At 35.8% G+C, this 27,496-nt stretch overlaps 1 long non-coding RNA gene across 1 annotated transcript in view; it reads left to right on the forward strand.

Annotated features, from left to right (window-relative positions):
- The window catches only part of LOC141582687 (uncharacterized), a 112,548-nt gene extending 101,157 nt beyond the window's left edge, over window positions 1-11,391 (forward strand). Inside the window, exons 3-4 of the long non-coding RNA XR_012515570.1 lie at window positions 6,898-7,130; window positions 9,527-11,391. This is a non-coding gene — a long non-coding RNA (uncharacterized LOC141582687). The remainder of the gene's footprint in view (window positions 1-6,897; window positions 7,131-9,526) is intronic.
- Window positions 11,392-27,496: the final 16,105 nt, after the last annotated feature.

A 27,496-nucleotide genomic window follows, 5' to 3' on the forward strand; every position in this document is an offset into this window, starting at 1 on the left:
TAATTAGTTCTGAAGTTGAGTCAGCAATAAAGTGCCTATCAAACAAAAAAAGCCCGTGACCAGATGGATTTACAGCTGAATTCTGCCTGAGTACAAAAAGAGCTGTTATCATTTCTACTGAAACAATTCCAAACAAAAAGGGAAGACTCCTTCCTAATTCATTTTATGAGGCCAGCATCATCCTATTACCAAAACCTGGAAGAGATGCAACAAAAAAAGAAAACTTCAGGCCAGCACACCTGATAAACATCAATGCAAAAATCCTCAGTAAAATACAGGCTAACTAAATCTAGCAGCACATCCAAAAGCCTATCCACTATGATCAACTTGGCTTCATTCCTGGGATGCAAGGTGGGTTCAACATATGCAAATGAATAAATTCAATTCATCACGTAAAGAGAACTAAAGACAAAAAAAAATGATTATCTCAATAGATGCAGAAAAGCCCTTCAATAAAATGCAATATCACTTCATGTTAAAAATTCTCAGTAAACTAGATATTGAAAGGATATCCCTCAAGATAATTAGAAGCATATATGACAAACCCACAGCAAGTATTAAACTGAATGGGCAAAAGCTGTACACATTCCTTTTGAAAACTGGCAGAAGACAAGGATGTCCTCTCTCATCACTCCAATTCAATTGGAAGTTTTGGCCAGGGCAATTGGACAAGAGAAGAAAATAAAGGATATTCAAATAGGAAGAGTAGAAGTCAAATTATCCTTATTTCCAGGTGACATTCCTTATTGTCTCGGCTTATTGTCTAAAGTTTTCTAAGCTAATAAGCAAATTCAACTAAGTCTCAGGATAAAAAAAAAATCAGTGTGCAAAAACTGTTATTATTCCTATACACCAACAGGCAAGTAGAGAGCCAAATTATGAATGAAATCTCACTCACAGGGCCGGGCACGGTGGCTCAAGCCTGTAATCCCAGCACTTTGGGAGGCCGAGGCGGGTGGATCACGAGGTCGAGAGATCGAGACCATCCTGGTCAACATGGTGAAACCCCGTCTCTACTAAAAATACAAAAAATTAGCTGGGCATGGTGGCACGTGCCTGCAATCCCAGCTACTCAGGAGGCTGAGGCAGGAGAATTGCTTGAACCCAGGAGGCGAAGGTTGCGGTGAGCCGAGATCGAGATCGCGCCATTGCACTCCAGCCTGGGTAACAAGAGTGAAACTCTGTCTCAAAAAAAAAAAAAAAAAAGAAATCTCACTCACGATTGCTACAAAAAGAATAAAATACCTAGGAATACAATTACCAAGCTAAGTGAAGGATCTCTTAATGGAGAACTACAAACCACTGCTTAAGGATATCAGATATCCTATGCTCATGGATAGGCAGAATTAATATCCTGGAAATGGCCATACTTCCCAAAGCAATTTATAGATTCAATGCTATTTCAATTAACTTACCATTTGCATTCTTCACAGAATTTTAAAAATCTATTTTAAAATTCATATGGAAGTAAAAGAAGAGCTCGTGTAGCCAAGACAATCCTAAGCAAAAAGAACAAACATGGAGGCATCATGCTACCTGACTTCAAAGTATACTACAAGACTACAGTATCCAAAATAGCATGGTACTGGTACAGAAACAGACACATAGACCAATGGAACAAATACAGAACTCAGAAATAAGACCACACACCAATAACCATCTGATCTTTGACAAACCTGACAAAAACAAGCAACGGGGAACAAATTATTTAACAAATGGTGCTGGGAGTACTGCCTAGCCACATGCAGAAAATTGAAACCCTTTCTTATACCATATACAAAAATTAACTCAAGATGCATTAAAAACTTAAATGTAAAACCCAAAACTATATTAAAAAACTCTTAAAAAATTAAGCAATAACATTCAGAACATAGGCACAGGCAAAGATTTCATGACAAAAACACCAAAAGCAATAGAAACAGAAGGAAAAATTGACAAATGGGATCTAATTAAATTATGGAGCTATTGTATAGCCAAAGAAACTATCATCAGAGTTAATAGACAACCTACAGAATAGGAGAAAAAGTTTGCAATCTCTCCATCTCACAAAGGTCTAATATCCAGAATCTCTAAAACCGTAAACAAAATTAAAAAAAAAACAAACATTAAAAAGCATGCAGACAACATGAACAGTCACTTCTCAAAAGAGGGCTTTCATGTGGCCAAAAAACATATGAAAAATAGCTCAACATTAGTGACCATTACAGAAATGCAAATCAGAACCACAATGAGATACCATCTCATGCCAGTCATAATGGTGATTAATAAAAAGTCAAGAAACAACAGATGGTGGCAAGGTTGTGTAGAAAAAGGAACACTTTTACACTCTTAGTGGAGGTGTAAATTTAAATTAGTTCAACCATGTGGAAGACAGTGTGGTGATTTCTCAAAAGTCTAGAAGCAGAAATACCATTTAACCCAGCAATCTCATTACTGTGTATATACCCAAAGAAATACAATTCATTTTATTATAAAGATACATGCACGCATATGTTCATTGTAGCACTATTCTTAATAGCAATAAGATGGAATAAACACAAATGCCCATCAATGATAGACTTGATAAAGAAAATGTGGTACATATACACCATAGAATACTATGCAGCCATAAAAAGAAATGAGATTATGTCCTTTATAGGGACATGGATGGATCTGGAAGCCATTATCCTCAGCAGACTAACTCAGGAACAGAAAATCAATCACCAAATGTTCTGACTTATAAGTGGGAGCTGAACAATGAGAATGCCTTGACACATGGAGGAGAACAACGCACACTGGGGGGCCTATTGCGGGGAGGTGAGCAGAGGAAGAGCATAAAGAAGAAGAGTTAATGAATGCTGGGTTTAATACCTAGGTGATGGGTTATTCTGCACAGTAAACCCTGATGGCACACATTTACCTATATAACAAATGTGCACATCCTGCACATGTACCAAGGAACTTAAAAATAAATGTTCAAGAAAAAAATAAATGTATGGGGCTGTAACTTTCATTCATTCAGAGACCTAAAATACTTAGTCACAGAATATATTGTGGTTCTTGATCATAGCCTCGAAATGTCTTAAACAAAATATTTTTAAAATAGTGAAGATGAGAATTTCTTCTGCTTAACCAGAGTAAAACTGAGTCCATCAGTTTTGTTTCTTTCTTTTTATGTGAAGATGGGCAATAGACTTTGTTTTTTAAATAACTTTCTTGAAGAAAAATGAATATGTATACAATTAGATAAGTTTGGATGTATTCTTATACCCATAACCACAATAAAAGTAATAAACATATCTTGTCTCCAAATGTTTCTTTCTGCCCTTTTATTTGTTTTGTATTAAAAGCAGTTAATATATTAATAATATCTACCCTTTCAACATGATTCTTAACTGCACAATACAGTATTGTTAACAGCAGATTTCTGGAACTACTCTTCTTATATAATTGAAATGTTATACTCATTAAACAGCCACTCCCTCTGTCTACCTCAAATTTGTCTGCTGCTGGGCTTCGCACTGCTTTTCTAACTCCAGGGTGATCAACCATCCTAGTTTGCTCTGGATTAAGACATTTCACAGGAAATAGTATTTTCAGTACTGAAACTGAGACAATCCCAGGCAAACTGGGATAATTGGGATGGTTGCTCATCCTAAATCCCATCCCTATTCCCATTATTTTCACCACAGCATTTAAGTTGAGTAAATGCTCCTACCAGAGTTTGAAAGTTTGGGGTAAATTTCCTCTGTCACTGTTTGTAATCTCTTTAATGAGGCTTCCTTTCCGTGAGATTTAATCTGGGAACTATAGTCTCTGAACCTATGGGAAAGAAGAAGAGACACAGCATTTAAGGAAAAAATAAGGTGCAGAATGTATTCATGTATTCATCCAAACATCTGTTAAGTACCTATTCTGAGTAAGACACAGAACTAGTGTAAACTTTGCCAAATTCATGAGCATGTTAAGTATTTTTGCATGTTAAGTATTTTTATCTATTCATAACAAAATATTATAAACTGGGTACCTTATAATAATACAAATGTATTTTCCACAGTTCTGGAGGCTGGAAAATCCAACATCAAGTTGTTTTAAAATTTAGTGTCTGATGGGGGCCCACTTTCTGATTCATAGCTGATGAAGGGATGACAAGATTCTCTTTTAGGCCTTCTTTATAAGGACACTAATCCTATTCATGAGGGCTCTGCTCTTATGACCTAATGACCTCTCAAAGGGTACACTTCCTAAAAAAAAAACACACACACACATCAGGGGTTAGGAATTCAACATATAAATTTTGAAGGGAACACAAAAATTTATATCATAGAAGCTAATGGTCACACATGAAAACTATATTTATGATCTAATTCAGACTACGTATCATTAGATTCAAAGGCCTGAGTTGAGTGACATTAACAGATTTTAAAGTGTAAATTGATGAAGACATTTGTTTGAGATAATTTGTAATCTGTGATGGGTACATTGTATAATTTGAAAATCTGTATTTTATATTAGTAAAAAGGGTTATGCTGTTATTTTGCATACATAAGTTTATGTTAAAGTTTCTGGGAGGTTAGTCTGAGTTAACAGACTTAAAGGCACTCTGAATAGTAGCAAAGTGGTTTTTTCTAAATATCTGATTTCAACTTTCACCTGCCATCTTCTAAAAAGCAATTTCTTCTAAAAATCAATTAATCTGCACAATTAATGTTCATTTAAAGCTCTAGTTAAACAAGTTTTACAGGGTTTAATTATCAGCCATGCTAATCTAGATTATTACTGAGATCCTAAGGTATTGACAATAAATGCTAATTTTGTTCAATTTTGTTTTGTATTTAAAACATGCAGGTGAAAGTTCTTGAATTAATAGTTCCATAGAAATGTTAAGTGTCATTTTCCTAGAAAATACTTAAAAGAATATAGATGGCACCGTTGGCATTGTTGGCACAGTAGTTGATAAAGTGGAGACTAGTATTTCTTCTATAACAACATCCTTTACTTCAGTCACTTCAAATATTTACTATTCTTCAAATTTATGTGCTCTTGAAATTCTGTATCTTAGGCCTTAGCAAAGATGATACTTTTCAACTTGATTTGGCAATATTGACATTCACTACAAAATAAAAGAAACACTGCCAGCTTAGATTCATTCTGTCCATTGGTTAAGGTAAGTTTCAAAACTATTTTTCTTGTGGGGAGAATGTTAAAATTTATTTCAGAAATTTTGATACATAAAATATAAGATTAACTGTGGCCATGGAAAATGATAAAATTGGTGAGGTGACATACATGTTAATTACATTGATTGAATCTTTCTATATGTATACACAAGTCAAAATATCATGTCATATAGGATGAATATATGAAATTATTTTCAATTTAAAATAAATAAGAAGATAGACAAATAAATAATTATCTCTGATATGCTTTCTCTATGTTACAGCAATTATTTCAAAGAGAGACCAGACAAAATTTGCTTTAATAGATTGCCTTTTAAACTTTCAGAGAATAAGTTTTGTGTTAAGGAAGACTTTGATTACATCCAAAAGCTGCAAAAAAAGGAGACAACATGACAGAGTAGAAGTCAATGTATATAAAAGTTATAGAATAGACTATGTTTCATCTTTTTTATATCTAAAGAAATAAAGTGGCTTTGGTTTAAATATATACTTCTTAAACTCTTTGGGTTCCAAGAAGGTCACTGGGACTCATATACGAAAAAGAAAATTTGTTATCAGAATCCATATGAATTGTGTTAGAAGCAGGAAACCTTTAGGGTTCAAAGCAGCATGTATATGATGTCTATAGATAACTATTTGCGCTCTCTCTCTCTCTCTCTCTCTCCCCCCCCCCTCCCCCCCATCTCTACATCTCCTCCTCCTGGCCTCAAAGTCTCACTCCTACTCCTCCTATTCCACCTTTTCCCCCTCCCTCCCATTTCCTCTCCCTTCTGATATTCCTCTTTCATGAATCTACTTCCACCACGAAGTTCTTGCTTTTCTCTATGTGTCTGCTCTCTTAGTATTTTCTACTCAACAATCCTTTTTATATTTTTCAGCTGAAATTCTGGAATCTGGCACATTTAACATAGTTGTCTTTATTAATTACTATTACTTTAATTTGGCAAACCTCCTTTTGTCAGACTACATCATGAGTCACTGTACAATTTATGATTCTTTGGGTAATTTGAACACTCCTGTTTCCGTCTGGGGTCATTCTGGTATAAACAAAGATCACACAAAAACACTGGCCTGAAATTGCACCCTTTACAATAAATTTGATTAGAAAAATTCCATGTAGATGGAAATTTTAGGTAAGTCAAACATAACTGACATGCCCGGTACATTGTGCCTCTTCTGCCTCTGATGAGCTGTGCTGCTTTGCCTCTATTGACTTCAATTAAGTCACTTGTAAAACTCTAAAGGAACTAAAATTGATGATTGTGGTCTCCTTATATTAAAACATGCTTGGAAGTTCAAACGTACAATTTTAGGCAATATTATTGATGGTGGGGAGAGTTTGGGAGAGAAGAAGACCATGAAATACTATCTCATTATGCAAGTACTTTTAAATGTAGCTAATATTAATATTAAACCTTATCTTCAGGCTTAATACTTTGAGTGCTCTCTTTAGAAACATTTGCTGTATCCCCAGAGCTAGTGATATTTGAGGAAAGAATGAATAAAAAAATAAAATAAAATTTATTTTCATGAAAATACCCTGTCTTTGGAAAAGCATCTTAAAAAAACAGAAACATAATTTTTAAACCAAAGATAGACTGTTGTATAGTATTGATTGCCTCCCAAGAGGGCCAGAACAAATAAGTTCACTTTGGTGAACACTCTATTTGTGGAAAATATAAATTCAAAGAAATGCTTAATAATCTCTTGATCAGATTTTATTTTCATCAATATTTAGACCCTACGTACAAGACCAGGGAAGACTATGACAACTTACAGAAACAGGATTCAAGGGGAGAGGCTTCAAGTGTCTTGTGAAGTCTAGAATTTTATCTGGATGGCCGCTCATAGAATCATGAGCTGAGGAGTGATACAGATCCATAAGGCACAGTTAAAACTGGAAATGGAAAGCAAATGAATGGAGTACCTAAAAGGAGAAGTGAGACAGCAACAGGGGACTTCCAGAGAGAGGTATGTAATGAGGAATGCTAACATTTAGTTTTTTTCTTCAACACATACTCATTATAGAAATAATGTCATCTTGTGATTAGGTAATAGACTTTAGAGATAAAATAGACCTGGGATCTAAGTTTTAATTTAGTATCTACAGAGTGTGTTCTTGGACATGTTAATGAGCTTTTTCTGAGTATTCTTTTTCATCTGTAAACTTCAGAGAATAATAAGCATCTCATATGGTTGTTGTAAAGACATATGAGTTAATTTGTTTCTTTTAGTAAACATTCCATAAATAATAGTTGTAAATAATATTATCAGTATTTTAAGTTTTCTATTATTGTTATTGCTTATTAGATTTCTTTTATACATCAGGAAAATTACCAAGTTTTTGAAATTGTTAAGGAACCAGAGAATGTGATTAACACAAGGGCTCTGGACAAGCCAGATTTGGCAGGATATTCATTTTTATGGGTCATGGGAAACCTTTATAGGCAAGAAGAGGATCTATAAGGAAGGGACATGCTCTAAAAGTGTCCCAGAAACTTTCATGAGTTACCAATAGGATACATAGTTTGATTGTATATAGAGTCTTGAGAAAATTCACAATAATAGTTTGAACAAATTCATATGTATATATTAACTGGAAAGTATCTAATAACTATAGCATACTAGAAAAATAAAGGAAATTTGTGTTGTTTAATATACAGTCTGGTGAACAAAATACTGTTTTGTTGGAAAACAATTTCTATGTAAGAAACAATCACCACTTTTAAGCAATATTTTTGCCATGTTTTCTTAGTGCTGTTGGAAGCGAATGTGCAGAGTCCATGATAAGGGGCTTCTGTGTAACAGACCTTCACTGCTACCTAAATGCAAACTGAACTAGCATAAATAATTGTGCTGTAGAAAGCCTTTCTGTTGCACCTTGCTGATCACTGACAATTTACATATCTTAGGAAAACCTTTGTTGGCTTCTGTCATTTCTGTGCTATTATGTGCCTTTCTGGATAATTACCAGTTAATTTGAAAAAGCAGATGGAAAAAAACCTTGAAATTTCTGATAGAGAATTCTTAAACCTCTCCTCTTATCTGTGCGTAGCAGCTTCCTGATTTCAAAAGAAGTTTCAAAACCTTTGTTAAATGTGTCCCTGATTTCCAGTTTGAATGAACCTAATGACATTAAGCTAAAATTATTCTACTTTATTCACAATTAAATTCCATTATCGTGAACTGTCAAAGTAAAACGGAAGGCCTCCCAACTAATGAGTCAGTTGTTTGCTTGGTATGGTTTGTGGCATGGACTGTGTAAAACCGGGAGAAAGGTTTGTAAGGTGTGGGGAAACAACAATTGTAATTTTGCAACAATGAGTAGGATGTATCACAGTCTCATTTTTCCTATTCTCCTCCCCTTTCCAAAAAGGATCTCTGTAGAGAGACACTGGCTGACCATTTCAGAAAAAGTAAGGGGTGGTGGGCAGCTTTAATCTGTAAGCCCTCTAAGTGACTTCTCCACTCTTTGTCTAGTATTTGTGTTAGACATTAAGCAAACTCAAATTCCACTCCTGTTAATGAAGATACGATTGCAGCATAATTCATGGAAGGTATTACAAGATTGTATTCAAATTTATATCTGCAAGAGCAGAATGTCTGAATGTTTATACCTGAGTAAAAAGCAAATACGTTACCATACCCTAGTAATAATGAAATTCATGTCTCAGCATCACCTTCTGTGAGTTTATCTTTTATTCAAATAGATTCATTTCTCCTATCTCTATATCTTTGGGGATGTGAGATATTTAGTACTTGGAAATATTTAAAGTCCTCTTTTCTTACCATTTTTTTAAAATTTGCTGTTAATGCTGAAGTGAGTTCATGAAATCTCTGTCAGTGAAGTATTGACTTTATGGAACATCCATAGACATATTTAGTGTCTCATATCATCTCTCCTCATGGCTGCCTTTGTAATTTTTTAAGCCTTCTGGGTACTCAGAGGATGTAAACATAAAATCTCTCATACAAATATTTCATTCAGCTATTGTATATGCTAGACTTGTGTCATTATATATAAATGGCTTTCACAAACCCTAGATTGTGATTGTAAGAGTGATAGTCACAGCAATGATAGTAACTATCATCCTGCACATCATCATTATTATTATCATCAAATCATCATTATCATCATCATAATGGTTAACATTAATTTACGATACTTTCTGTGCCTAGTTTTGTTTAATTTATTGGTATTCACTATCTGTCTTTGTAAGGTGTGGGGAAACAATCGTTTCTTCACTGTATTTAGTTTCTTCAAGCTACTCTGGCTCGATAGTTCAGACTGGATCATTTTAATAAATAATGTCTCACTTTTTTTTTTTTTTTTTTTTTTTTTTTTTTTTTTTTTTTTTTTTTTACAGAGACATGTATCCCATTTGTGAGAGGAAAGCCCTCATGAGCTAATCACCTTCCAAAAGAAAAAGAAAAATAAAGGGTATATTCAGTTAGGAAAGGAGGGAGTCAGATAGTCTCTATTTGCAGATGACATGATTGTATATTTAGAAGACCCCATTATCTCAGCCCAAAATCACCTTAAACTGATAAGCAACTTCAGCAAAGTCTCAGGATACAAAAGCAATGTGCAGAAATCACAAGCATTTCTATAAAGGAATAACAGACTAACAGCCAAATCACGAGTGAACTCCCATTCACAATTGCTACAAAGATAATAAAATACATAGGAATACAACTAACAAAGGATATAAAAGACCTCTTCAAGGAGAACTACAAACCACTGCTCAAGGAAATAAGAGAGGACACAGCAGATGAAGAAACATTCCATGCTCATGGTTAGGAAGAATAAATATCTTGAAAATGGCCATACTGAGCAAAGTAATTTATAGATTAAACACTATCCCCATCAAGCTACCAATGACCTTCATAGAACTGGAAAAGCAACCTTAAACTTCATATAGAACCAAAAGAGAACCCACATAACCAAGACAATCCTAAGCAAAAAGAACAAAGCTGGAGGCATCATGCTACCTGATTTCAAACTATACTACAAGGCTACAGTAATCAAACAGCATGTTACTGGCACCAAAACAGAGATATAGACCAATGGAAAAGAAAAGGCCTTGGAGACAACACCACATATCTACAAAGATCTGATCTTTGACAAACCTGACAAAAACAAGCAATGGGGAAAGGATTCCCTGTTCAATAAATGGTGCTGGGAAAACTGGCTAGCAGTGTGCAGAAAACAGAAACTGGACCCCTACCTGACACCTTACACTAAAATTAACTCCAGATGGATTAAGGACTTAAACATAAGAGCTAACATCATAAAAACCATAGAAGAAAACCTAGGCAAAACCATTCAGGGCATAGGCATAGGAAAGGACTTTATGACTAAAACACCAGAAGCATTGGCAACAAAAGCCAAAATAGACAAATGGGACCTAATTAAGCTCCAGAACTTCTGTACAGCAAAAGAAACAGTCATTAGAGTGAACTGGCAATCAACAGAATGGGAAAAAATTTTTGTAATCTACCCATCTGATAAAGGGCTAATATCCAGAATCTACAAATAAACAGATTTACAAGAAAAAGACAAACAAACCCATCCAAAAGTGGGCAAAAGATATGAACAGACACTTTTCAAAAGACATATATGAGGCCAACAAACATATGAAAAAATACTCATCATCACTGATTATTAGAGAAATGCAAATCAAAACCACATTGAGATATCACCTCACACCAGCTAGAATGGCAGTCATTTAAAAAACTGGAGAAAACAGATGCTGGAGAGGATGTAGAGAGATAGGAATACTTTTACACTGTTGGTGGGAGTGTAAACTAGTTCAACCATTGTGGAAGACAGTGTGGTACTTCCTCAAGGACCTAGAAATAGAAATTCCACTTAACCAAGCAATCCCATTACTGGGTATATACCCAAAGGATTATAAATCATTCTACTATAAGGATACATGCACATGTATGTTCATAGAGGCACTGTTTACAATAGCAAAGACCTGGAACCAACCCAAATGCCCATCAATGATAGACTGGATGAGGAAAATGTGGCACATATCCACCATGGAATACTATGTGGCCATAAATAATGATGAGTTTGTGTCCTTTGTAGGGACATGGATGAATATGAAAACCATCATTCTCAGCAAACTGACACAAGAACAGAAAACCAAACACTGCATGTTCTCACTGATAGGCAGGCATTGAACAATGAGAACACATGGACACAGGGAGGGGAGCATCACATACTGGGGTCTGTCGGGGGGGCCAAGGGAAGGACAGTGAGGGGTGGGGAGGTCAGGGAGGGATAACATGGGAAGATGGAGGCAGCAAACCACATTGCCATGTGTCTACCTATGCAACAATCCTGCATGATCTGCACATGTACCCCAGAACCTAAGGTACAATCATAGAATTTTAAAAATCAATAAATTTAATTAAAAAAATGCACTAAGCACTGTGCCAAATGTGTTCACTAAATAATTTTAAATAATCCATACATTATTTTGACTTTTAAATATAAGTAAACAAATGTTCTGTAGGGTTAATTTGCTGGATGTCACTCCAAAAGTTCTAAGGTAAGGCCAACTCTTTCTGATTCCAAGCCTCAGTAAATAATAGCACCTTTGAGTTAAGAAATTAAAGCAGTCATCTTCCAGACTTAACTGGCCAGTTTAGTAAACACTGAATAACTAGTGTATACAAGGTAGTGTACTAGGTGCAATCAGAGAGAGATGTGATTAAAACATAGCTTCTGATCTATGTAATCATGATTATAATTCAAGGTAGGTACTTGTGAACACTATACAACTGGTATAAATAAAATATTTTGAAATTTGAATCAAAAGACAATTTTTGACAATTAAGTTTTTAAATTTCTTAATTAAGGTACATGTGGATTACAGAGGGGTTTTGTGGGCTGGCTTAGGGATTTAACTGCCATAATACTGTGTGTATGATAAGATACATTGTGACTCCTAGTGCAACCAACCTACAAATAAAAGGTTGAAATACAATCATCTATAAGTTAGGAGGTGTAAGCATTGGCATTGAGATGGCTGCATGCCTGATGCTTCAAAAGAAAGTAGGGAGATAAATGGAAAGGATTTCCTAATCAGGAAAGGTAAGTTTACATTCTTGCGCCATCACTTTTAGGTGCATGACTTCTGGTGAATCACCGAAACTTTCTAAGCTGCAGCTTCCACAGGTGTAAAATAAAGTAATGGATATGGAAATGCTTTGTAAAGGATACAAATGTGAAACAAGCTAGTTAATGCACTTATTTTTATTATAGATATATGTGGCATCGTCTCCTTTTCATTTGCATAAATATTCATTTTGTGTGAGTCTGGCAGCCAGCGTCTTTATGGTGTTAAACAGGGCAAAGCAAAATCAAGGAGGTTGTTCCTTCTTACTTGGTAAATCAAACACTGATCTTTACTGAGTGGTTACTCTACTGCAGGCACTTAGTCCTTAGGAAATATCGATCTCATTAAGGTAAGAAGATACCTGTAAATATAATTAGCACTAATGCTTACTGAGTCTATATTATGTACAAGAAATCATTTTAAGTACTTTACATAAGTTGTCTGAATAAACTATTACAATATTTGTGTATGTTGGTAATACTATCCTCATCTTACAGATGAGAAAATTTAGAGAGGTTAAATAACCTACTTGAGGTTAGACATGCAATAAGCAAGAATCGGAAACTCAAATTCAGACAGTTTGGCAAAACCAGCTCATTCCTGTTCCCCCGTGTGAACAGAGAAGAAACAATACCAGGCTGTTCGCCAAGAGATGTTATTGGTGAGCTAGATAATACAATACAAGTGCTGCAGCAATGCAGATCCCAAAAAGGCTCAAGAAGATGAAACTTCAAAGCCACAAGGATTCTCCTTCAAATAACTGTAGACTTTAGGTGTTAGAATACATTCCTTTTCTTACATAGATCTTGGGCTTTCTAGGACTCTTTCAGTTTTTGATAATGGGATTATATCCCTTGCCTTTGATGTCACCCCCTGCATTTCTTCTTAAGGTTAGAAAATAAAATAGAAAGAGTAGAATAATCTGGTCACCATTCTCCTTTTTATTGAGCTAATATTCTGTCTCATTCAGATTTTGAATTTTATCCAGTAGGTTGCTGTGTACATTAAGTGGACTTGATATTAATGGAGTAGTCAGAAACCCTGAATGATTATTTTATTGGCAAATTTCAATGACTTGGATCTTCTTCTGTGAGCAGTTTTTCTGTTGTGGATATCAGTGGCTCAAAGGGGTGGGGTTTCTTTAATGAATAATTAAGTGCTCAATGGTGGAGTGTCTGTTTAATTGCTGTTACATAATCTAATAGTCTGTTTTCACACTGCTGATAAAGACATATCTGAGACTGCAATTAACAAAGAAAAGAAGTTTAATGGAGAACTCACAGTTCCACATGGCTGGGAAAGCCTCAATTGTGGTGGAAGGCAAGGAGAAGCAAGTCACATCTTAGTGAATGGCGGCAGACAAACAGACAGCTTGTGCAGGGAAATTCCCATTTTTAAAACCCTCAGATCACATGTGACTCATTCACTATCACAAAACAGTGAAGAAAAGACCCTCCCCCACAATTCAGTCACCTCCAACCTGTTCCTCACATCACATGGGAATTGTGGGAGTTACAATTCAAGGTGAGATTTGGATAGGAACACAGCCAATCCATATCATTCTGCCTCTGGCCCCTCAGAAATATTATGTCCTCATATTTTAAAACTAATCATGCCTTTCCAACAGTCCCCCAAAGTCTTAACTCATTTCAGCATTTACTCAAAAGTCCACAGACCAATATCTCATCTGAGACAAGGTAAGTCCCTTCCACCTGTGAGCCTGTAAAATCAAAAGCATGTTAGTCACTTCCTAGATACAATGGGGGTACAGGCATTGGGTAAGTATAGCCATTTTGAATGAGAGAAATTGTCCACAACAAAGTGGCTACAAGGCCCAGGCAAGTCCAACATCCAGCAGGGCAGTCCAATCTTAAAGCTCCAAAATGATCTCCTTTGACTCCATGTTTCACTTCCGGGTCATGCTGATGCAGGAGGTAGGTTCCCATGGTCTTGAGCAGCTCTGCCCCTGTGGTTTTTCAGGGTACAGCCTCCCACCCAGCTGATTGCACTGGCTGGTGTTTAGTGTCTGCGGCTTTGCCAGGCACACAGTGCAAGCTGTCAGCGGATCCACCATTCTGAAATCTGGAGGACAGTGGCCCTCTTCTCACAGCTCCACTAGGTGGTACCCCAATAGGGATTCTAAATGGGGACTCTGACCCCACATTTCCCTTCTACACTGCCCTAGCAGAAGTTCTCCCTGAGAGCCCCACTTCTGCCACAAACTTTGTCTGGAGATCCAGGTGTTTTCATATATTTTCTGGAATCCAGGCAGAGGTTCCCAAACCTCAATTCTTGACTTCTGTGTACCCACAGGCCCAAAACCACATGGAAGCTTTCAAGGACTGGGGCTTGCACTCTCCAAAGCCACTGCCTGAGCTGTACCTTGGTCCATTTTAATCATGGCTCGAGTGGTTGGAATGTAGGACACCAATTCCCTAGACTGCACACAGCATGGGGACCTTGAGACCAGCTCACAAAACCACTTCCTCCTCCTAGGCCTCCAATACCTCTGACAGGCTCTGTAGACATTTTTCTAATTGTCTTGCAGATTAACATTCAGCTCCTCTTTAGTTATGCAAAGCAATGCAGCAGAATTGAGTTTCTCCTCAGAAAATAGAATTTTCTTTTCTATCACATTGTCAGACTGCAAATTTTCTGAACTTGTATGCTCCATTTCCCTTTTAAGACTGAATGTACCCAAGTCACCTCTTGAATGCTTTGCTGATAGAAATTTCTCCCACCTGAAAACCTAAATACTCTCTCTCAAGTTCACAGTTTCACAAATATCTAGGGTGGGGGCAAAATACAACCAGTCTCTCTGTGTAAACATAGCAAGAGTCACTTATGCTCCAATTCCTGACAAGTTCCTCATCCCCATCTGAATCCACCTCAGCCTGGACATTATTGTTTATATCCCTATCAGTATTTTTGTCAAAACCATTCAATGAGTCTCTAGGAAGTTCCAAACTTCCCCACATTTTTCTGTGTTTTTCTGAGCCCTCTAAACTGTTTCAACCTCTGCCTGTCACACAGTTCCAAAGACGCTTCCACATTTTTGGGTATATTTTCAGCAATGCCCCACTCTACTGGTACCAATTTACTTTATTAGTCCATTTTTATGCTGCTGACAAAGACATATATGACACCGGACAATCTACAGAGGAAAGAGGTTTAATTGGACTTACTGTTTCACATGCCAGAAGGCAAAAAGGAGCAAGTCACGTCTTACGTGGATGGTGGCAGGCAAAGAAAGATCCTGTGCAGGTAAATTCCTATTTTTAAAACTATCAGATCTCATGATACTTATTCACTATCATGAGAAGAGCAGAGGAAAGACTTGCCCCTATAATTCAATCACATCCCACTGGGTCCCTCACACAACATGTAGAAATTGTGGGAATTAAATTCAATATAAGATTTGCATGGGATACAGCCAAACCATATCACATAACATAGACATAAATATAAATACTCAAACGGATTACAGCCAGATTTCTTGAAGACAAAAAAAAAAACCTTAAAGTATGTGGAGTATGGTTGTCTAGATCAGGATATCTAATGGGATAACAATAAGCAGTTTGCTTCTACCAACCTGCTGCTAAGCTAGCATGCCCCATATTAGTACACCTCTTTAAGGGATAGAATAACACAATAAAAATACTCCATTAAAATGCAAATATAGTCATGTGTTGCTTAAAACTGGGGATGCATTCTCAAGAAATGTATCCTTAAACAATTTCGTCATTGAACAAACATAGTAGAGTATGTTTACATAAACTTATATGGTACAGCCTGCACCTAAGCTATATAGCATAATCTATTGCTTCTAGGCTACAGATCCATACAGTATGTGGTTATACTGAATACTGTAGGCAATTGTAACAAGATGGTAAGTACTTGTGTATCTAAACATATCTAAGCATAGAAAATATGCAGTAAAAATACATTATTATAAATGTACAGGAGCACTGTCATATATGTGGTTGATCACTTATCTAAACATCATTATGTGATACACGATTGGAAATTAAACCTTTGATTCAGAAGAGTATCTGTTAGTTAAAAATTATCTAGCTGGATAGGGCTTGTAACAAAGAATGAAGTGGATACGTTTTGTTTAGGTTGAGCCATTTTGAAAAAGCCTGGAAAGGACTTGTGCCAATATCATGAATGGAAGAAAAAAATATAATAATGCTAAAGGAACCATTTTCACAGCTGTGCCTCCCCAGCACTGTGGCCCGTGGTCTTGGCTCTTCAAGCTCCACTCTCACCTCTGCCAAAGCCGCTGACACAGGTGGAGCCCAATTACAGACCCCTTGCATACGGTCTGGTATGTCTCAGAGAAGCCAGAACACTTGGTGGCATAAGTGACTCTTTCAGTAGTATATAACAGTGGTTCAGAGTGTCAGTTTTGGAATACAAAATAGAATGCATTCGAGGCACTGTTTCACAATTTTCTATCAATGTAGTCTTGGACAACTTAGTTAATTTACCAAGACCTTTTATTTAATGAGGTCAATAATGATAGTACATTAAGGCATCGTGAGAATTAAATGAGTTAATTTATGTAAAGCACTAAGTACAGTGCTTGAAATATAAAAATGCTCAATAATTGTTGCTATGATGATAACGACAACTGATAATTATGATGACAATAAACACAAGGAAAGCTACAGTTATAGACCTCAGACCTGTTTACCAGTTAACTCGTTTTGTGCTCAATTCAAATACTGTGGTGTTTGGGGGTCACCAGTGAATACTAGGGTGATATTTCACATGTATTTCATTCATTGTAGTTCATACTTAAGACCCACTTAGACCTATGTTGTTAACTGATAATGTATATTTCTTAAAGTCAGTTGTTCATTTAATAATTTTTAGAATACATTTTATGTGTCTTAAATTTCAGGGATAGAGTGGTTAATAAGATTGACACAATTTTGCAGCTTGCAGTCTAATAAGTTATATCTATTTATTTTACTCTATAGTACATACAGGCAATATGATAAATGATTATGCTTAACAAGGAATTTGAATTCATTTAATGTTGGTGGTAACCATGACAATGTAATTTCATTTACAACTATGTGAATTAAGGAGATTTAATTCCTGAAGTCTCACAGTCAGTGAGTGTCAAAGCAGGGACTCCACTCAGAGTGCTTTTAATTATGTCTTACGACGTTTTCAGCTTTATAGTGTAAGGACTAATGTTAAACGTAAGAGTAAATCTCCCAACAATCAGAAATGTGCAACAAGAGGGTGAAGTAGTGAACCTCCCTTTACTGAAGGGTTTTAATTAGAAGCTGGAATTCTATCAGGGGGAGTGGTTATTTATTTATTTATTTATTTTATTTTTTATTTTTATTTTTGTATTGCATTTTAGGTTTTGGGGTTCATGTGAAGAACATGCAAGATTGTTGCATAGGTACACATGTGGCAGTGTGATTTGCTGCCTTCCTCCCCTTCACCTATATCTGGCATTTCTCCCCATGCTATCTCTCCCCAACTCCCCACCCTCCACTGTCCCTCCCCTATTTCCCCCCAACAGACCCCAGTGTGTGATGCTCCCTTCCCTGTGTCCATGTGCTCTCATTGTTCAACACCCACCTATGAGTGAGAACATGCGGTGTTTGATTTTCTGCTCTTATGTCAGTTTGCTGAGAATGATGGTTTCCAGGTTCATCCATGTCCCTACAAAGGACACAAACTCATCATTTTTGATGGCTGCATAATATTCCATGGTGTATATATGCCACATTTAGGGGGAGTGGTTATTAAATTAGGAGAAGATATGGATGAGGTAGTCCTTGTAGACCCTTTCAAATCTAAAATATGCATTTATCCTCATATGTCCCTTCATTTAGCAAGTTCCTATTTAGATTTTAAATATTAGCTTAAGCAAGACATTACCTAAATACTATTTTGCTGCCCCTTCTATTTTCTTCCTATACTTTCTCATTAGACATGACACAATGTCAATTTTGTTCACTAAATATTGTCATATATTTGAAGTTGATTTTGATAAAAAATGCTGAAAACATTGATTACATATATGTTGATACATAAAGTGGAAAACTAACTTAATTACAATGTAAATTACTGTCATTTTTCTAGTTTCTATGTTGGGTTGTTAATTCTCAGATATCTTTTACATAACTAGAAAAGCAAAAGAGGACCACGTGTGAACGAATAATGAGAGTGTGTTGCAAATCAAGGCTTATATTTAAATATGTACCAGAGGTTCAACATCAGCTTGTGAATTATGTTATTAACAACTCAAATTCTACTGTTTTTTGTTTCTACCAACTTACATAGGACCTCAGTCAATGCAAATCACCTTCTTAGTATCTCTGGATTTTTCAAAGGATGTCTTGTATACCTGAAAATTAAGCTTAATTTTATGTGACTTCAATGTATTTCTGACTTTTTTGTCCTAAACTTGGTTGCTTTGGTATGTCTATTAGGATTACATAATTCTGCAGCACAAGCCCCTTGATATGGCAAGTTAAATGATTTTCTGTTGTAAATTTTGAAAAAAGCCTTGCTTCTCCTTTTCGTATAATAGTCTGTCATAGGGGTACCCCAAAGTGCTGTATATGTCCTCAATATTAACATAATTTTAGTGGGATCGATAACATTAAAGCATAAATATATATGCATGTGTGTGCGTGCGTGTGTGTGTGCGTGCGCATGTGCGTAGGCTTTTTTTTTGTTTGCTTTTTTTTTTTTTTTTTGGTGAAGTCTTGCATCTTTCTCGGTCACCCAGACTGGAGTGTGGTGGCTCAGTCTTGGCTCACTGGAACCTCTGCCTCCTAGGTTCAAGCGATCCTCCTACCTCAGCCTCCCAAGCAGCTAGGATTACAGGCATGAGTCACGACACTAGGCTATTTTTTGTATTTTTAGTACAGATGGGGTTTCACCACTTTGACCAGGCTGGTCTTGAATTCCTGACCTCAAGTGATCCACCCACCTTGCACTCCCAAAATTCTGGGACTACAGGTATAAGCCAACCCACCCAAACAAACATTAAATAATTTTTATGTGATTTTCTCCACCAGTAATTAGAAACATAGGTCTATGACTACAGAATGGGATAGATTTAACGATATGATGTTGGGATTCTGAAGCATGAATGGAACAAAGAGAAATAATCATTGAAAGTCTTACCAGAAGTTTCCCATGAAAAGATAGTCTGGTAATTCACACACCATATGTTTGTAAATAGCTTGCGAGGGAAAAGAATATTTGGTCACTAATACTAAAACTATAATCAGATGTGAGAGTTAATTAAAATCCAAAGTGAATGCTCAGTTTGTGCCCATAAGCCAACTACATTATTACCCCATCCATATTTAAGTAATAATTCTCAAAGTAGCAATAAGGTTCTTTGGGTTATTGAAACTGCTGTATGAGTTTGACACAATTAGAATGACTTCCACTTTGTTTCATACACACATATGATATTTTAGTAGGCTAGCTAGTATCATCATATATTCGTTGCTTATATAGTGGAAGACTTTTCTCAATAGATGTTTAAAAAAATAGAAACTGTTCTCTGTAGTTTCCAAATGAACGGTAAAAACTTACTCCATTTCACCTTTAACTTATGCTTTACATAAGCAAGCCAGAATAGAAACTATCTGTTGTTAAAGAATATACATATGACCTAGACTTGAATTAAAGCATTTAAAATTACTCCATCATTTAATTTTCTACTGCTGCTAACAGTTCATTAGAGGATTCCTGACAGTGGAGTGTCACTGTCAGGACACTCCTTGTGTGTCTTCTAATTGTCAGCCCCACTCTCTCTTTTCCTTGCATGGTGATTACATGAATAAGAGAGCAGGGACCTATGAAAGCATTCACTTTTCAGTGACTGTGGTAGTATCTGGTTAGGCAAGCTTGCAATACAGATTAACCAACTCAAAAGGCAGAAAACTCATATAGGATCCCGTGAAAGTGTGAATTTTTGCACTGTGTTGTGAAACCAAGAACACTTAAGAAAACCAAATTATTCATGCGTGAGTGGCTCAAACTTTTCTAGCCAGAAAAAAAGTACTGTAGTCTAGGGAAACTAATTAAAATTTATAAAGAACGTCTAAAAAAACCTACAGAGAAGATTATAATCCTTGGTGATAAACCAGACAATCAGGAACATTGCAGGGGTGTCCCCTCTCACCATTCCTTTTCTATATTGTGCCGCAAATCACAGCTAATGCAACAGGACAAGAATAAATAAGTAAAAGATACACAGATTGAGAAGGAAGCAATAAATTTGTTATTGTTCACAAATGACATGATTGCCTATGTAGAAGCTTTTTTAAAAAAATTGACAAAATAAAATATATCCTGGAACTAATAAGCAATTATAATAGGATGGCATGATATAAGGTTAATATACAAAAGTCATTCAATTGTTTTCCTAAATATGAGCAGTAAGAAATATATACCTCTTATATAGCCCCAAAAATTAGACTCAAAAATTATGAAAAAAATTGGAATTCAAAATTAAATACAGAATATTATGTACTTTAGCAACTCCCAAAATGAAATAATTAGGTATAAATGTAAGAAAATATGCAAATAAAAATCTGCTTTTCTGTTGATATTTTCCGTAACATTAGAATTGTGTTTCTTTGAAAATTTATCGTTATACATGAAGTTAGGACTCTATGTAAGGAAGGACATTGGATATTGGGCAGACCTTTCCTGACTATAGGTTAATAGCTGTCTTCCACTGTTGGTTCTGTCATTGCTCTTTTTACATTAGACATCTCTACATCATGTTTGGGATTTTTCTTATACTTCTTGGAACTTCATTCTCTTCTGTCTTCTTATATCTATGTAGTGAGAATACTTTAACAAGGTATTGTTAAATGCAATGTCACATGGCAGCTGTTGGTACTACTAACAGTATATCTTTCCATATGAAATATACTTTAGTTGAGGTTTATGCTACTGCATAACCTGTTGTCTTGTAGTTAACATTTGTTTTATTTTTGCCACCCAGAAACCCCTTTTCTTTCTTTAGATATTCTTATTTTAACTCTAGACTATGTTCTTTAGGTGAAACTAATTATAATACAAGCTCTATGGATACAAATTTATGGCATAAGCCTACAATAATCACATTCTATATCTCTGTCTAATTTTTTGATTCAGTATTGAGTTTATGGCAAATGTCAAGCTAATTAAAAACAATGAGACTCAATTCCTGGACTTTTGTTGGTACTATCAGGAAATCAGATGTATTATTCTGTTCTCATGATGCTAATAAACATATATCCAAGTCTGGGTAATTTTAAAGAAAAGAGGTATAATGTCCTCACAGTTCCACATGGCTGGGGAGACCTCACAATCATGGCAGAAGGTGAAGGGAGAGCAAAGTCCAGTCTTACATGATGGCAGGCAAGAGAGCATGTGCAGGGGAACTCCCCTTTATAAAACCATAAGATCTCATGAACCTTATTCACTATCTCGAGAACAGCATGGGAAAAACACCCCCATGATTCAATTACTTCCCACCAGGTCCCTCCCATGACACATGGGGATTATTACAATTCAAAGCGAGTTTTGGGTAAGGACACAGACCCAAAGCATATCATCAGACATTCTTTTTACATTGGAATTGGTTTAGAGTCAGCATAGTCCTCTAATTACTATAAGAAAAGAACCTGTAAGGACTGAAACCACCCCAGGAAAGTGTACCAAAGCATTATACAGAAAGAAACAGCATTGTTTCACATTTATTTTATCCTCTATATCAAGCCATGCTTGAAACCAAGGCTTACTCCCAGATATTTTACAGTAACATGAGGCAGTAAATTCTTTTGATTAATCCAGTTTATCTTGTGCTCTTCTTCACCTGTGAAAAAGAGTTGTAACTTAGAAGTATAATTTATAAGTTCTACATATTTGGAATTTCTGAACATTGAGTTAGCATAGACTTATGCTCATAAATAACATACATTTATGCTTAAAGTTGGAGGTGACAGATGCTGATACAAGTTTGCTGGATGTTAAGATTTGAAAATACGTCTACAGGATAAACCAGTAAGTATTTCATATTATGAAAAATATTATGAAATAATATTTTTGCATTTTAACAAGATTATTTTATAGGTACAATGGCTTAATCTGATCGATATGTTAAGAGTAACTAAGGGAAGCATTTTAACTAAAGGGAGGAGAAAAACTTCACAACATTTTTCACCTTTTGTTGGTTTGTAACCATAAATTGCTGCTCAAGAAAGGGATTTGTTACCCATGTGACATTTACCTACTCTTGATCAATTTGACTATGGTTAGATGTTTCATGATAATTCAGTGTCATTAATGAGATAGATTTGCTTTCATTCGAGTAACAGTGTGGGATCATACTCTACTGCAGAATGCTATGAACAGGGTATTTATTTTTACATGGTAATGAATTATTGCACCATTCAATATAATACATATATTTTTTTCAATTTATAGAGTAGGGAACTAAAACCCATAGAGATGCATATACTTGCATAAAATTGCATAGTAAATAGAATGTCTAGAATTAAAAAAAAAAAAGCTTAAACCATGATGCATGTAAACAACAAACTATTTGAAATGTATAAAATGTAGTATCATACAAAGAGACTGACTGTAGCACCTCAGAACCTAATTTCCTTTACCCCAAAGAAATCTACATTAATATTTTTATATATAATTTCAGAAACACTCTGTACCTAAATATACTTTTTTTCTTTTATTAACATTTATTTTAAGTTCAGGGGTACAAATGTAGGTTTGTTATATAGGTAAACTGTGTCACGGGAGTTTGTGTACAGATTATTTCATCACCCAGGTATTAAACCTAGTTATTTGTCATGATCCTCTCCCTCCTTCCACCCTACACCTTCTGAAAGGCTCCAGTGTCTGTTGTTCCCCATCTATATGTCCATGTATTATCATCATTTAGCTCCCACTTACAAGAGAACATGAAGTATTTGGTTTTCCGTTCCTGTGTTAGAGTGCTAAGGATAATAAAATAAAAGTCGCATTTTACTTTTTAACAACTCACTTTATTCAGTTGACATTATATTTGAGGAAAATTGTAAAGCAAAATCCCTATAACTATCTACATGCATGCAATATTCTTTTAAAAGGCTCGCAAGTATTTCTTTCTACAAAAGTAAAACATACACATTATAATTAATTATTTTAATTAATTTTCTGAGTATTTTCGAGGCTTTTAGAGCCAGGGTTTGGAGCTTCAACTCTCTGATATCAAAGTTGTACTACTTTCTAGTACACAACATTATATCTAACCCTTTAATTTTCTTTTTTTTTTTTTCTTTTTTAAAAATTTTATTTTACTTTAGGTTCTGGGGTACAGGTGCAGGTCATGCAGGGTTGTTGCATAGGTGCATACTATATCTGGCATTTCTCCACATGTTATCTCTCCCCACCCTTCCCACTCCCTGCTGTCCCTCCCCTAGCCCCCCCAATTGCTCCCAGTGTGTGATGCTCCTCTCCCAGAGTCCAGGTGTTCTCATTGTTCAACACCTTCCTATGAGTGAGAACATGTGGTGTTTGGTTTTCTGTTCTTGTGTCAGTTTGCTGAGAATGATGGTTCCCAGATTCATCCAAGTCCCTACAAAGACACAAACTCATAGTTTTTTTATGGCTGCGTAGTATTCCATGGTGTATATGTGCCACATTTTCTTTGTCCAGTCTATCATTGATGGGCATTTGGGTTCATTCCAGGTCTTTGCTACTGTAAACAGGGCAGCAATGAACATATGTGTGAATGTGTCTTTATAATAGAACAATTTATAAATCTTTGGGTATGTACCCAGTAATCGGATTGCTGGGTCAAATGGAATTTCTATTTCTAGATCCTTGAGAAATCACCACACTGTCTTCCAAAATGGTTGAATTAATTTACATTCCCACCAACTGTGTAAGAGTGCTCCAATTTCTCCACATCCTCTCCAGCATCTGTTGTCTCCAGACTTTTTAATAATGGCCATTCTAACTGGCATGTGATGGTATCTCAATGTGGTTTTGCATTTCTCGAATGACCAGTGATGATGAACATTTTTTCATATGTTTGTTGGCCTCATGTATGTCTTCTTTTGAAAAGTATCTGTTCATATCCTTTGCCCACTTTTGAATGAGGTTGTTTGTTTTTTCTTGTATATCTGTTTTAGTTCTTTGTAGATTTTGGATATTAGCCCTGTGTCAGATGGGTAGACTGCAAAAATTTTTTTCCCATTCTGTTGGTTGCCACTTTGCTCTAATGATAATTTATTTTGCCATACAGAAGCTCTGAATTTTAATTAGATCCCGTTTGTCTATCTTGACTTTTGTCGGCAATGCTTTTGGTGTTTTAGTCATGAAGTCCTTGCCTATGCCTACGTCCTGGATGGTTTTGCCTATGTTTTCTTCTAGTGCTTTTATGGTGTTAGGCTTCATGTTTAAATCTTTAATCCATCTGGAGTTAATTTTAGTGTAAGGTGACAGGAAGGGGTCCAGTTTCTGCTTTCTGCACATTGCTAGCCAGTTTTCCCAATGGCATTTATTAAACATGGAGTCCTTTCCCCATTGCTTATTTTTGCCAATTTTTTCAGAGTTCAGATGGTTGCAGATGTGTGGTATTGCTTCTGTAGCCTCTGTTCTGTTCCATTGATCTATATCTCTGTTTTGATTACTGTAGCATTGTAGTATAGTTTGAAGTTGGGCATTGTGATGCCTCTGGCTTTGTTCTTTTTTCTTAGGATTATCTTGGTTATACATATACAGGCTCTCTTTTGATTCCATATGAAGTTTAAAGTGTTTTTTTTTTTTTTTTCAGTTCTGTGAAGAAGATCATTGGTAGCTTGGTGTGGATAGTATTGAATTTATAAATTACTTTGAGCAGTATGGCCATTTTCATGATAGTGATTCTTCCTAACCCTGAGCATGGAATGTTTTTCCATCTCTTTGTGTCCTCTCTTATGTTCTTGAGCAGTGGTTTGTAGTTCTCCTTGAAGAGGTCCTTTACAGTCTTAGCCATATTCCTAAGTATTTTATTCTTTTTGTAGCAATTGTGAATGGAAGTTCACTCTTGATTTGGTTCTCTGTTTGTCTGTTATTGGTATTTAGGAATGCTTGTGATTTCTGCACATTGATTTTGTATCCTGAGACTTTGCTGAAGTTGTTTATCAGTTTGAGAAGATTTTGGGCTGAGACGATGGGGTCTTCTAAATATACCATCATGTCATCTGCAAATAGAGACAGTTTGACTTCCTCCTTTCCTAATTGAATACCCTTTATTTTTTTGTTCTTGCCTGATTTCTCTGGCTAGAACTTCCAATACTGTATTGAATAGAAGTGTTGAGAGAGTGCATCCTTGTCTAGTGCCAGATTTCAAAGGGAATTCTTTGAGCTTTTGCCTGTTCAGTATGATATTGGCTGTAGGTTTGTCACATATAGCTTTTATTGAGAGTTTTTAGCATAAAGGGCTGCTGAATTTTGTCAAAGGCCTTCTTTGCATCTATTAAGATAATCATGTGGTTTTTGTCTTTGGTTCTGTTTGTGATGGATTCCATTTATGGACTTGTGTATGTTGAACCAGACTTGCATCCCCAGGATGAAGCCTACTCGATCGTGATGAATACACTTTTTGATGTGCTGTTGCATTCAATTTGCTAGTATTTTATTGAAGATTTTTGCATTGATGTTCATCATGGATATTGGCCTGAAGTTTTCGTTTTTAGTTGCATCTCTGCCTGGTTTTGGTATCAAGATGATGTTGGTCTCATAAAAAGAGTTAGTGAGGATTCCCTCTTTTTGTATTGTTTGGAATAGTTTCAGAAGGAATGGAACCGGTTCCTCTTTGTATGTCTGGCAGAATTTGTCTGTGAATCTGTCTGGACCTGGACTTTTTTTGGTTGGTAGGCTATTGATTGCTGCCTCAACTTCAGCCTTTTTTTATTGGTCTATTCAGGTTTCAACTTCCTCCTGGTTTAGTCTTGGTAGAGTACAAGTGTCCAGGAATTTATGCATTTCTTTCTGGTTTACTGGTTTATGTGCATAGAACTTTTTGTAGTAATCTCTGATGGTAGTTTGTATTTCTGTGGGATCAGTGGTGAGATCTCCTTTATAGTTTTTTATTACATCTATTTGGTTCTTCTCTCTTCTTTTTTATTAGTCTGGCTAGTGGTCCATTTTGTTGATCTTTTCAAAAAATCAGCTCCTGGATTTGTTGATTTTTTGAAGGGTTTTCTGTGTCATCATCTCTTTCCGTTTGGCTCTGCTCTTATTTCTTGTCTTCTGTTAGCTTTTGAGTTTTTTTGATCTTTCTCCTGTAGCTCTTTAAATTTTGATGATAGGGTGTCAATTTTATGTTTCCTTGTTTCTCATGTGGGCATTTATTGCTATAAATTTCCCTTTTGACATGCTTTAAAGGTGTCCCAGAGATTCTGGTAAGTCGTGTCTTCATTCTGATTGGTTTCGAAGAACATCTTTATTTCTGCCGTCATTTCATTGTTTATCCAGTTGACACTAAGAAGCGAGTTGTTCAGTTTCCAAATTTTTGTGTGGGTTTGAGTGTGTTTCTTAATTCTGACTTCGAATCTGATTGTGCTGTGGTCTGATAGACTGTTTGTTATGATTTCCATTCTTTTGCATTTGCTGAAGAGTGATTTGCTTCTTATGATGTGGTCAATATTGGAGTATGTGAGATGTGGTGCTGAGAAAAATGTGTATTCTGTGGATTTGGGGTGGAGCATTCTGTATATGTCTATTAAGCCTACTTGGTCCAGCTCTGCGTTCAAGTCCTGGATGTCCTTTTTAATTTTCTGTCTCATTGATCTGCCTAATTTTGGCAGTGGAGTGTTGAAGTCTCCCACTATTATTGTGTGGGAGTCTAAATCTGATTTTAGGTTGTTAATAACTTGCTTTCTGCATTTGGATGCTCCTGTGTTGGGTGCATATATATTTAGGATAGTTAGCTCTTCTTGTTGGATTGATCCTTTTATCATTATGTAATGCTCTTCTTTGTCTCTTTTGATTTTTATTGGCTTGAAGTCCATTTTATCAGAGACTAGGATTGCAACCCCTGCTTTTTTTTTTGTTCTCCATTTGCTTGGTAAATCTTCCGACTCTTTATTTTGAGTCTATGTGTGTCTTTGTATGTCTTTTGATTGGGTCATTTAGGCCATTTACATTCAATGTTAATATTGTTAT

The sequence above is a fragment of the Saimiri boliviensis genome, chromosome X, assembly GCF_048565385.1.
Source record: "Saimiri boliviensis isolate mSaiBol1 chromosome X, mSaiBol1.pri, whole genome shotgun sequence".
NCBI lineage: Eukaryota > Metazoa > Chordata > Mammalia > Primates > Cebidae > Saimiri > Saimiri boliviensis.